Below are 12737 nucleotides of genomic sequence, written 5' to 3'. Positions count from 1 at the left end.
CACGCAGACAATTCATTTCAATTTAGAACTGCAGGCCTAGAATTGATTCGTTTGAAGAATTCAATTGAGGTCATTTTAAAGCCTTTAAAGCGTGTGCTGATACTCTCTCCTCTGAGACCACAACAGCCCAGTAAATAGAGTCCTTGACTTGGGTCACTGAGCGGGTCTCTCAGGCCAGCAAAGGGTCACTAGACCCCTGCAAGAGGCCTCTGACTCATGCACTTAGCACAAGGAGAGGGGCTCCCATACAATTTCAATGGGGTTGCAATAGGGGATTTGGGGTTTTGGGAGAGGGCGCAGGTGGTTAGATGCTCATTGACACAGATACGCGTCTGCACACTCATAACACACACACAGCCATTTATTCTGTCAGGAGACGTTCCCTGTGATGAAACAATCTTTCACTACTCTACTTGTAGTGACTGAGCTGTTTCTGTTGAGTAAATGACCCTAACCCTTTCATGTCCACACACACACACGCAAACACATAAGCGAGCACACATTCAAAACACACAACCTCTCATTGAACCCCTGGGGCCAGATATCACAGTCCTCACCACTGGAACTAATAGAGCACTTCCTGCATCAAACTCTTGAAGCAGCTGCTCTGTTCTGTGTGTATGTGCATGTGTGTGTTGAAAAAAAAAGGGGGGGGGGTATTCTGTGCATGGATTCTTCAGATAGTAGCATGGTGAGCAAGGGTCCTGGTTTTTCTGTTTCTCCATTTATTACTACGTTTTCAGAAGAAAATCTCACAGCTGGCAGGGAGGTCAAAAAGACGAGGGAAGAGTAACAAAGAGCTATAAGACAACCTTGTACTCGAGCAGACACAATGTCTACAAGACACCTGGTACACACACACATTCACTTCCTTAGACTCAACTATACACATATCAAGTATGTGATCAAGAACTTCAAAGCCACATAAATCCAGGACAAAAACAGTAACTGCCTGACTGCCTGACACAAATGAATAGATGTGAGATAAAATGTCTTACTAAAATAAATATCACATTCGCTGGATCTTTGCGCAAACGCACAAATGCAGATGCAGAACAGTTCCCGCTGTCAGGAGTGTGACAGTGTCCAGCAGACCAGACAGGGGTCTCCGGTTTGAGACTGTGCAGCCGACAGTAAGTCGCTCCTATCTCCCTGATGGACTGGTCTGGTCTGGCGTAACACTAGCCAGGTCTCTCTGCCTTTTCTCTATCTGCTGCTCCCTCACACACCTCATCCTCCTCCTCCCTCTATCCACACATTTTCTCCCGCAAGGTACTGTAGATGGGTAACGTAGAAAATGGTGTTCCAACATTGTAACTCAAGTTACTGATACACAATATCCATAGGGCAACCATGTGACATTTGCACTTTTTGGGATCCGCATTATCCCACTGATGTCGGTGTTGTGTAACATGTAGGCACAGCATGAAAGACAGACACAGCAGTTTCTCTCCTCTTCCCATATGTCCGGGATACTGTACAACAGATGCACACGTCTTCTCTACCTATTTTCTTCTGCTCTGCTTGCCATGTGGAAAAACTGATTACTATCTGAATAAATGACAGCTGAGCGGGATAATCTCCTTCCACACACAGAGCCAATCACACTGTTGTGTTTATTTATCTGGTTGATGTGGCAGTTTCTGATGTTTGCACACAAGTATTGCTTATATAGGAGAAATAAAAAGTCTGTTCCCACATATCATAATCATTCCAGGTGGATTCGATTTTTCTTCTGATTGCCACAAGTTGAAGCAAATTAGGGGATTAGTTGAAAAATGAAAAAAACAACTGAAGGCTCCATGTTTTAGCTGCTAAACCTGGCTATGTAGTTGCTTTTGTTCACTAAAAAAGTGAGTTGTTTTTTTTTTTGGAAGAATCACTAAAACCTTAATAGCAGATTGCCACAGCATCCTTTTTCAAAAAATCTGCTACTGCTACAGATGTTACCCTATGATGCCAAATACTGAAAGTTGCCAGTTAAAATGGACCGATTTAGTGGCTATATGGCATGAAAAAACAGAAAAAGAAAAGCAAACATTTGGACTACCTCTATGCATACCCTGAGAAATTATTTCATAAAAGCTAAACTACAGAAAACAATCATATAAAAACTTCAACAACGGGATAAAAAGAGTCTCAGAGACAATCATCAGCTTGTCCATATGGCAGCAGAAGTTTTTTGTGCGCTGGTAAAAGGAAGCAGGCAGACAAATTCATCCCTCCTACCTCAGAAGATAAGGATGAAGAGATAAGAGGAAAGGAGGAGGCACCATCTGTACAGCAGTACAGAGCAGCTCTGGGAATTAAGATGGAACAGACGCACACACGCACATGAATGCATCCTTTGCAAAAGCAACACACTTACTCGCTTACAAATAGTAATAATTATTTGCTGAAAATACACACAGAAAAGCACAGACACAAATTCCATGTTGAAATCCCCACTCTTCTCTCCTACCTCCACTCTAGTAGAGTCCACTCTTCAGTCCTTTGAGAAAGTCAGCTGCAGTGGCGGGGATTTGCTTTCTTATCCTTTCCTTTTTGTCTCTTTTTGTGACTCCACGCCTTCATATGTCAGGCATGTGTTTGCATTCCCACATATGTGAGCTCCGGTTGTGGCGAAGGCCAGAGCCAGAGACACAGATGGCACCCAGATGGAGACAGATAGCCGAGTAGACCAGCGCAACACTGCACTACACGCACTCTCTCTCTCTCTCTCTCTCTCTCTCTCTCTCTCTCTCTCTGTCGCTCTCTCTCTCTCGCTCTCTTACTTTCCTTCTGTGTCTTCGCTGCTGCTCTTTCTCTCATGTGAAGCTCACTCTATCTTACTATCTCTTTCCCCTCAATCTGCCTCAGCTGTTGTATTTGTTGTCTTTAACTGTCTTTCTCTCAATGAATTTTACGTCCTCTCTTGCGCTCGCTCTCTCAAGCTCTGAGGCTCCCTCGCTCTCAATCTCTCTCTTTCGGCTCTAGCTCCTCCCCTGTTTTCCCACACACTGTCTTCTCCTCCGTTGTTGTGACGTCACAACCCCCACCCCCTCTGTCCCACCTCTCCCTACCCATTTCCCCCATGGATCCTGGCCAATCATCCACTGCTGACTGGCTCTATTCAACCTGCATTCACCGGCAATGGCCCCTGCAATTAACATAACTAATTGCTTTGGCACCTAAAGGCTAAACAAGAGGCCGTGCCAACAGAGACAAAAGTGTGTGTGCGTGCATTTGTGTGTGTGTGTGTGTGTGTGTGTGTGTGTGTGTGTGTGTGTGTGAGGGAGGGGGTCCTTTGCAACCCCACTCCTTACCACCCTCCCCTCTACCCCTTCAAGAGAAGAGGGGCTCTCCCTTTAAAATGTTTTTATACTAAGTACCCCCTCCTTTTTAGGCTCTTTCATTGATGCCCTCTTTTGTCTCAGATTCTTAATGCGGCGCACAGCGCTGCCTCACCAGCCAATCCATTGTGGGACACTTGAGGAGCATGAATGAGTTATTCTTCGCTCCTCTTCTACTCTCTTATCCCCTGCGCTCCGTCTTCACTGAGTTAAACTTAAATCACTGTCTGATTTATACCCGGCCTTGCGCACAAGTGCTGCTCTAGACACAATGCAGGTTAAGATAATGGAGCCTGGCTGAGATTGGGCAGCCTGCATGCTTTACTCACTCCTGCCTATTATTTCCTTCACCAGTTTACTTCTGGAAAGTACAGAGGATGATGCACAGTTCATTCTAAAGCCTGGGGTAAATAAAGCTTTAATCTGTTTTTAATTAGACAACCGACAATTGAGAGAACATGATCAACGTGTGAGAATTCACAGGCACTTGGCTGTGTAAATAAACAATCAAATGCTGTAGGATAAATACAAACAGTTCATTAGGAGAGGGTGCTGCCCCTTTCTCTTGCCCAAATGCATAATACACACTTATGAACAGCACTGATTTAACTTAAGGTGTAATCCTTTCTTGTTCTGCCCTTAAGGTAAAATCGACACTAATGTGAAATATTTCTACACATAAAAACTTATTGTTGGTTGCTATATTTCAGTGGGTTGTCAAAAGCTAGATTGTAGACTGAATAATCATCCATAATAACCTCTATCTCCCCTCCTCTCTCCTTGTAGGCCGGCTTTATTCAGGGTGCATCTGGTCAGCCAGCAGGCTCAGAGGCAGGGCCAGGTGGCTGTGAGAGAGGGAGGGGGTGGAAAGATGGAGAAATGAGGAAGGCCCTGCATACTGTAACCCACATGCTATTGTAGCACATAGGAGGTGGTGAGCTCCAACTGATCCCACCGATGGACAAAGGCTACCAGCAGATTTAGATTATAACCCAGGTGTAATGGCAGGCAGGTGGCTGATCAGTGAGCGCGCTCATTGGATTGCTTTGCCGTTTTCTCCAGAGAAGGCTGAAAACTAAGTTAAATCTTGTCTGATTTTATCCTTTCTACAAAAAAGCTGTAGGGAACTTACAGGAAGTACCAGGTTTCAGCACAACAGTGGCAACATAAAAAAGAAATGCGATTCAGTGTCTTATTAAAGAATTTGTATTCGGCCGTATGATCAACAACACTAAAACTGGCTGCAACTAACAATTTACTTTCATTATCAGTTCATGAAAATCAACTATTTATTGTAAAGTCTAAATGCGGTCAGAAACAAGCAGGTGTCTGATAAGCCTTTAAAACACAATAATCTGTTACTCCAGATGAACTTCCTGGATCGTATTTCTCACCGGTACCTGACGCAACACGCCCCCCAGCAACGTAGCCCCGCGCACTGGTTTAACGCAGGGCTGTTCCGGTCTGGGTCTCGGCTTACCCTTGAAGGAAATGTGAGAAGCTGGTTGTCATTGTGACGGGGGGATTATATAGGCCAGTAGAAGTTGTCATTGTAAGCGACAAGAGATCAATTAAGAGGCTACAGGGCATACAATATTGGATTTACAGGCAGCACTCAAGCAACCACTTTTCTTTCCCCATGTACGATAATCAGAAAGGTACTTATGACCACTTTTACAAATAGATAAAGGTCTCTTGCAGCAGTTTGAAGTATATTGGCCTGAAGTCTGAGCACTGGTCCTTTCAAGAGTGTCCCAAACAAGGAGAGTAAACAATACTGCGCATTCAATACTATGTATGCATACTGTATGGCTTCCTTTTACTGTAGCTGCTCAAGCCTCACACAGCTGTTTGCCATTGTGTGTATGCAAGGGAGATAAAGAGAGAGAGAGAGAGTGACAGAGAAGGAGAGTATGCAGCATCTGTTTCGGTTCACACGCTCCCTCGCCAAACTTCCACTTTTAGAAAAAGTAAACAGCATTTTTTAGAGAGGTCAGAAAAAAACGAGAGGCAGAGAAGGAGGACAAGAGGGAATAGGGGATTTTAAGAATTGGTGATTGAGTAAACGAGATATGACCAAAGTCTACATGTTGCCTACATGTGTGTTTGTGCATTCAAGACCACAGAAGGAATAAAGGTTCATGTGCCTTCATTTACATGCATTTGCATTGCTTTTTTCAGTATTGCTCAATGTTTTCATTCAGGTGACTGAGTAAAAAGTAGAGTGGCCTCAGCCTTATGATATTTCGTGGACCAAGAAAACAAATATGTAATTGACCATAAACTCCATGCATTCACATTTACCACCGTCTTTACATGAATCACTGGATGCGCATGTGCCTCTAGGGAAAACATTTTCTAAGCTTCCATTACCATGACATTAGATGCCGATGCAGCCTGCCCATGGCTGCATGAATGGCATACACAAGTGGTGCATGTGCTCGGAATGGGAGATTGCATCTCTAAAAGGGAATGTAACGGCTAACCTTCCTTTTATTGAAAGGCTAATTAACCCTTGATATCTGGGCTTTCACACCAACAATAGCAACATAACAACAAGGGCTCTACTGATGTGGGCATGTTGCAACAGGTAAAGAAGATAAGATAACAAGTTTAAAGTCAAATTCAAACACTGGATTGGTGGTTTATACTTTTAAAAATGAATCACAACAGCCAAGGAAAGCAGCAAACTAGCACAATGATAGTGTAATGCATTTCGGGGTGACCACAGAGCTGCAGATTTATTACACTCTGCCAAGTGGTCCAGTGAATAAGGATCTCTGCGTTTTTTTGCCACAGACTACAGGACCGTCATGTCCCCCCACCCACCCCCCCCGTCCTTTGAATTGCATACCCATGAACTTGGTCTTGTATGGACTTCCTAATCCATACTTAATATTTTCACCACCAGTCCTCCCGTGTAGCTAACGTCAAGATAGAAATCGGGAAATATGAGATATCCTCTGAAGAAACAAAGTCTCTTGGGCAACATGCCACACCAGCTCCGCTAGGTGTTGAAGAAAACAGAAACTCTGCCTCCAACACACACTGTGCAACTGGAATCACATTGTTTTCCTAAAGCAATACAACTCACACATGGTGAGAGCATTTTGTTCTCAGCACTCATGGAGGGGTTTGAAAGGGTAATCTGGCTGATGGGATTTCACTGGGAGAGTTGCTGCCAAATCAGTGTGAAACGATGACAGAGATTTTCATAGGTTAAAAAAACCCTCTGCTGCCGCTTTGTATTTTTTCCCAGCCACAGCTTCCTACAATCAGAAGCTTTTCCACTTCACACTGTGTTAAGTTAATCTTTGTGAGATATTGTGTGCATGTGGTGCATGTGTCTGATGTGAATAGGTATGAAACGGTTACCGGTTTTATGATAAACCACGGTAAAATTCCTGAAGGTTAGTATTACCATTTCAAATTTTAATTATCATTAAAACCGTGTTTGATTTTTCTTTTATTTGGGCGGGAGGAGCTTTTTTAGGCCTTTATTTCCACAGGACAGATGAAGATATGAAAGGGGAGAGAGAGGGGGAACGACATGCAGCAAAGGGCCGCAGGTCAGAGTCGAACCCCCGGCGTCGGGGAGCAAACCTCTATATATGTGCCCCAGCTCTACCAACTGAGCTAACCCGGCAACAAAACTCATGGTATATTCTGTCCAGCATAATTCCTACATGCACAATTTTACATTGCTTTGCTTATAAGGGTTGTGGTGCTTTTATATTGGATTTGCTTACTTAAGATGGTGTTCATTTAAACCTGCACTAGGGAAACATTTCATGAAAAAAAATATCTTTTTTTGCAAGCTAAATCACAGAGTTGGGCTGGACAACAGAAAACCCTCCCAAAAACAATGCATGAAACAGTGAAATTTCCCTTTCTTAGCATATCTGGTCAGGCACAACCAATGCTGCCAAATCTGTAAACGACTAGATCTCATTACTTGAGCATAGCATGTGAAGAAATGTCTTTTTAAATGCTGTTGTCTGCCATCTTTAATGTTAATACAAATCTTATATTGTTTTTATTTATTTTTGAACATTTATAGCACATTTGAACAATACTGAGATAATACTGATAACCATGACATTTTGGTCACTATAACACTGATATGAAATTGTCTTATGTTTTATCTCTAGATGTGAATGTGGCCTTATCAGTTATCAAGCTTGTCTATGGTCATACAAGTGTGGAAAGTGAGCCAGAACAGCTAATTATAGCCCGACTCGCCCTTGGTTTCACTTGCCAGAGATCTGTAAGAGGGTCCACCAAGGCTGTGTATCGCCTCACCATGACTTACCTTTTATAATAAAGTTGAAAACACCACAAAGACAAATGACGGACAGAGAAGGAGAAACCACACCAACCGGCTTAAATCACTGGTTTGCTAGATTGAACAACTAATCGCATTGCTGAATAGGCTCAATTGCTGCTAATAAGAACTGACTGGAGACAACAGTACCGGACACACAGCAAAATCACTGCCCACTCTGACACCTGCAAAAGCTCAACAATGGCCAAAGAACATTGGTTTTGTGCGTCAGGGCCCCTTACAATTTGGCAAATAACCAGATGTCTCTCTTTCTATCTCCTCTCACCCCCTCTCTTTCCAGCTATCTGATAAACATGTCTCTTTTGGTTAATTATCCACGTTATGTTATTTTTCCCATCAAGCCTCATCATCGCTGCCCTCCCCCCTAACCATCTTACCAGCAAGGCTCCCCTCCCTCTCCTTCCCCTCTTTCCCTCCATCTCATCACTGTTCAGACTCCTGATATTCGCTAATCTGATGCAGCCATAGATTTCCCTGTCTGATCTCGCATGGCCACATTTTCCATTACATCTTCTACAGCATATTTATCTAATAGGGACACGTTATTTTCCAGGTCCATGTCTGTCTGGAGGACCATTTACTGTAAAAACAAACAAACAACAACAACGGAAACAGCACAATTAGCGATCCAATAAGATGCTTCTCGGTAGTAACGAAGACTAAAGTGAGGGCTATTTTCTCTCTGTCCGCAGGGTCAGATAAACGATAGGTCATATAAAGAAAATAAAAAAAACTGATTTTACTGTATGTGTTGGTTCTGGACAGTGAACCTTTAAGAGTAGTATTGGAGGATGGCACACACACACACACACACACACACACACACACACACACACACACACACACACACACACACACACACACACACACACACACACACACACACATTTGCTTTTACTTCAACGTTCTCAAATACCAAAGAAAAAAAAACATTTCAATCTCCTTCCACTTGGGAAGTTTGCTTGTAAACAAACAAAAGTTATGTTTACATTCAGTGTGACTCACCAAAATGCATTACGTGTATCCTTGAGCTCTACAAAAACATTCCTCATAAAAAATTGTACTTTTAAATCCAGCATTGTTTACATCAAGTTTTAAAAGCTTGCAGTCTTCTTCTTTCTTGTCTTTGCTGGCACATTGCTGGCACAGTGCTGCATGTATCGGTGTGTAACTGCCCCCCTTGATCAGTGGAATAGTGCGACACCATTGGTAGAACTGTGTATAGTGTTTCCCAAATGTGCATGTGTTTGCATAAACAAAATGGGGACCCACTCATCGAAAAACCTCCATAGAGGTCTAAAACTCCAGAGGGAACCTTTAAATTGCATTTGACAAACCACAAAATGATTCTGGTAAGCAGTGTGGCTGGATGGATAGACCTTTTCACAAACCTGCTTGATGATATAGGGTTAGTTTTCCGAGCAAAGCTTCTAATTCTGTGCCTCTTTCTGTTGTCACTTAGTAGATGGTTCAAAATGAATGATGTGCCTTGGTTAGCAAATAGCCTTAATGTCACTGAATTAAATACATTTGTATGGCCTTGTAATCATCTAAAATAAACACAGACATCGTTGGCGACAGCAAAAAGGTCGCTTCTTCAGGGCAATTCACACCGCTAGCATTTTTGAAGCATTTAGTTTAGACATCTATCTCTAGGGACAATTATGCTTCCATTTCTGATATTAGGAGAGCTGGTTCTGAGGACAGTAAGGTTGGAGTCGGGGTGTGAATTAAACGAATGGAGGCTTTGGTAGAGCTCAAGCGCAACCGGTCTCACGATGTGTGTACATTTTGGGTAAAACATTTGCTAAGCAAACCTTTTGAATAGTTTTGTAATTTTCACTATTTAAATTGCGTGAGAGATCTTCTCTGCCCTTGCTGGGCATGCCATGCCACCAACAGTACTAATTACATTGGCATCATCATGTGCATGCTAGTAGAGCACGAGATAGAAACAAAGCAGGCTCATCAAACATGAGCCCATAGTGTCACTGCTATCAAAAACTAAACTTGGTGACAGACAAAAATACACCAGCCACAACTGTGAAAAGTCTATCATATGACATAACACCACGTTTAATGTATTTTTAAATGTAATCACTTTTTAGGGCACTTCCGGACAAGATTTGTTGGTCAACAATGCTTGCATAATTTGGATGGAAGGCCTGCAAAATAAATCCTCTGCGTTAGTTTGGACATGGCTAGTTCAAAACTATCGATTCCCTCAAGACTCATTCACAGTTCATCCCAAAGACGTTAAAAATAAATGGGTGCTGTGACACAAAACAACTACTGACTGGTACTTTAACCCTGTCCTGACGTCCCACTAGCCCAAACACGCCTTTCCCCTCCCTTCTTTCCCCACAGTCCACCAACCCGCCCTTGCCCCCCTCTGTCCGTCCATTCCATGACTATTGTGCCCTCCTTTTCAGGCATCCTCATATCACCCAAAACAAACGGGTCCCGTATTTTCCCTTCTCTCCTCCTCCTCCTCCTCCTCCTCCCCTTCCTTTCTCTTATTTTCTCTCTCTCTTTTCCTCCCCTACTCGGTGCCGATGAAAGGCAGGCATTGAGCCGGCAGTGGCATTCCAAAACCTCAGGCCTCGGCTCCAGTGTGTCTGGCTATTCAACACTGCTGGGAGCCATTAGTTTAAGTAAGGTCTGACCCGCCTACTCACCCACGGAAAACCCTCAGATCTCCTATTACACTCTGCACACAGAGGGGAGACACACGGCTGCTCTTAGGGTGCAACGAGTGTGTGTGTGTAAACACCAGACAGGGACAAATAGAGATGAGTAAATATAAGAAGTGCGGGTAGGAGGGAGAGAGAGACAAGCATGTGTTTATAAGTGAGAGGGAAAGTGAGTGAGAAACTGTTTGTGTGTTGGTATGAGAGCGGCAGAATGAGAGTGGCTGAATGTGTGCTTAAAATTTATGAGCGGTGGGTTTCATGCTCACTTGGCTGCATCTTCCTAAAGTTTCCACACAGGGAAGCCAAGTGCGTAGCCAGACGCCAAACCCTTCTCACCAATAACTCCCCTTAAACGATATTCAACAACCAACGCACTTTTCAAAGTCTCTCTCCAGCCGCTCTCTTGTTTAACTTTTGTACCAGATACGCTGTCAGGGATATCCATCTATGGCACTCACAGTTAAAACCTTAAATGCAGCAATTTCGCTAATTGGAAAATGATGCCGTGGATCAGAACTTGCCAGCCTCACCCAATTGTTGGCACATAAAAATGAATAGTGCTCATAAACAACTCCATGTTTGGGAGAAGTTGTGTGTTAAAAGAGTGTGCGCTCGCTAAGATGTGGACAAGCCCACACACAGACATAACACATACAGTGAGTAACTATGCACTGGGCATTCCTCTCAGTACAACAGGCTTTATTTTAGTGACAGTACTGTGTATTGTTAACAGCTGGCCAGTAAAACATATGTGACTTTTGAAATGACATAATTTATGGGTTAAGTCTTTGTAGAGGGTGTCACCTTATGAAGACAAACTAATATCTTCTTGTTCCCTCTGTCACTATACTCACTGATGCAAAACATACATGTTCCCCCAGGGTTCAGATATGAAAGAATTTAATTATAAGAAGCAGTATACTAATTATAAAATTATTTTGAGTGTAAAAAATGACTCAACAATTAGGTGGAAAACTGCTCAAAGGTAGCAGCTTGCCTTAATCTGTCTTGCACTAATGGACAGAAAATAGAGAGCAGCCATTAACAAATTATACAATGCAACAGCATGGATATCCTTCTATTTTCAAAGTTATTACAATAAATGGACTTACATGCTGTGTCAAGGTTCATAACAACTCCCACTCTTGTCAAAGCCAGCACACCAAGCTGCTTCAAATGAACATCGCCAGTGGGCTAAAAAAGGGAAGGTGGTCTTTACTGAAAGGCATGCGATGACAACACCACCTACGATTCAGTGTTCCTTTATGCTGTGTATATTTTTGCCTGATGTGAAGCTTCCTGCTACTATGATTCTATATAATCCTTCCATGTGTCTCCTTTTCTCTCCCTGAGGCTGTCGGAGCAGCTGTGTTGTTCTCTTGCCTGGCGATGGCCACACCTGTGATCTGCAGGTGGTTCATCTGGCAGCGGAGCCAGGAACACCTGGCCAGGCAGAGATAGAGCCTCCAGGCTTTACTATGTGTGTGTGTGTGTGTGTGTATAATACTTTTTGGGCTTTCTAAAAGGGCTCAATTAAAGCTGAGTGAAGATAACGGCTGGCTTTGCTCACACACACACACACACACACACACACGCACGCACACACTCACACACACACACACACACACACACACGCACACACACACACACACACACACATTCAGAGGAATGTGTTGGCATTTCCCAAGGTTAAGCTTCAGGGATGTTTGGGCTTGTCAATGTTGCGATACAATCCTCAATATGTGTGTGTGTGTTGTGTTGTGTAATGGAGAGGGGGTGTATTTACAGTTTTACTTGTTCTGGTTCTTTTACTTTTCAAGACATAACAAATCCAACTAAACCTCCCCCTGCCTTCCCAGTTGTTCCTGCTTAGATTTGCAGACAAAATCATACAAATATCTCCGAACAGGACAGCAGGAGACTGTGGCAGCACCTGCTTTGTCGTTGCTTTGCAGACCCACCGCGGGTATGACGTCTCGCTACAGTACCCCGCTAGATCAAACACGCGAAGACAACAAGCAGAGACACCAGCTGAGGACAAGACACATAAACAACAGCACCCAGAACACATTCCACACTGGGAGCAAGAGCAGAAAGAGTGCAATGCGAGTTTATGTGTGTATACGAGAGAGCAGGTCCCATTCTCTGACAGCACAAGGCCCAGCAGGAGTGAAATCAGAGAAGGGACAGATGAGGTGAACTTGACAAAAGTCATAAAACTCACAACTGACACTCGGGAGCTTGGGAGTGATATTGGCTTAGGCTATTAGATCCTCTGTCACATTCACTGTGAGTGTCTGATAAAGTGTGACAAGGCCAAGGCCACACATCATCTTCATCGTTATCTGTCAGGATGTGAAGCAGTCA

The 12737-nt window shown here is 43.4% G+C and overlaps 1 protein-coding gene across 2 annotated transcripts in view; it reads right to left on the bottom strand.

Annotated features, from left to right (window-relative positions):
* cbfa2t2 (CBFA2/RUNX1 partner transcriptional co-repressor 2) overlaps positions 1-12737 on the bottom strand; it is a 36985-nt gene that overhangs the window by 20095 nt on the left and 4153 nt on the right. Inside the window, exon 1 of one of the 2 annotated variants that reach the window (XM_039798039.1) lies at positions 2462-2959. The exons of the other annotated variant lie outside the window; for it this stretch is intronic. The gene's annotated coding sequence lies outside the window, so the exon portion shown is untranslated. Of the gene's footprint in view, positions 1-2461; positions 2960-12737 lie in introns of those variants that run through there. 2 annotated transcript variants of the gene reach the window in all.

Source organism: Perca fluviatilis, chromosome 4 (assembly GCF_010015445.1).
Source record: "Perca fluviatilis chromosome 4, GENO_Pfluv_1.0, whole genome shotgun sequence".
Taxonomy (NCBI): Eukaryota; Metazoa; Chordata; class Actinopteri; order Perciformes; family Percidae; genus Perca; species Perca fluviatilis.
Note: the sequence above shows the minus strand (reverse complement) of the source record. Positions and strands in the feature narration are given on the sequence as shown.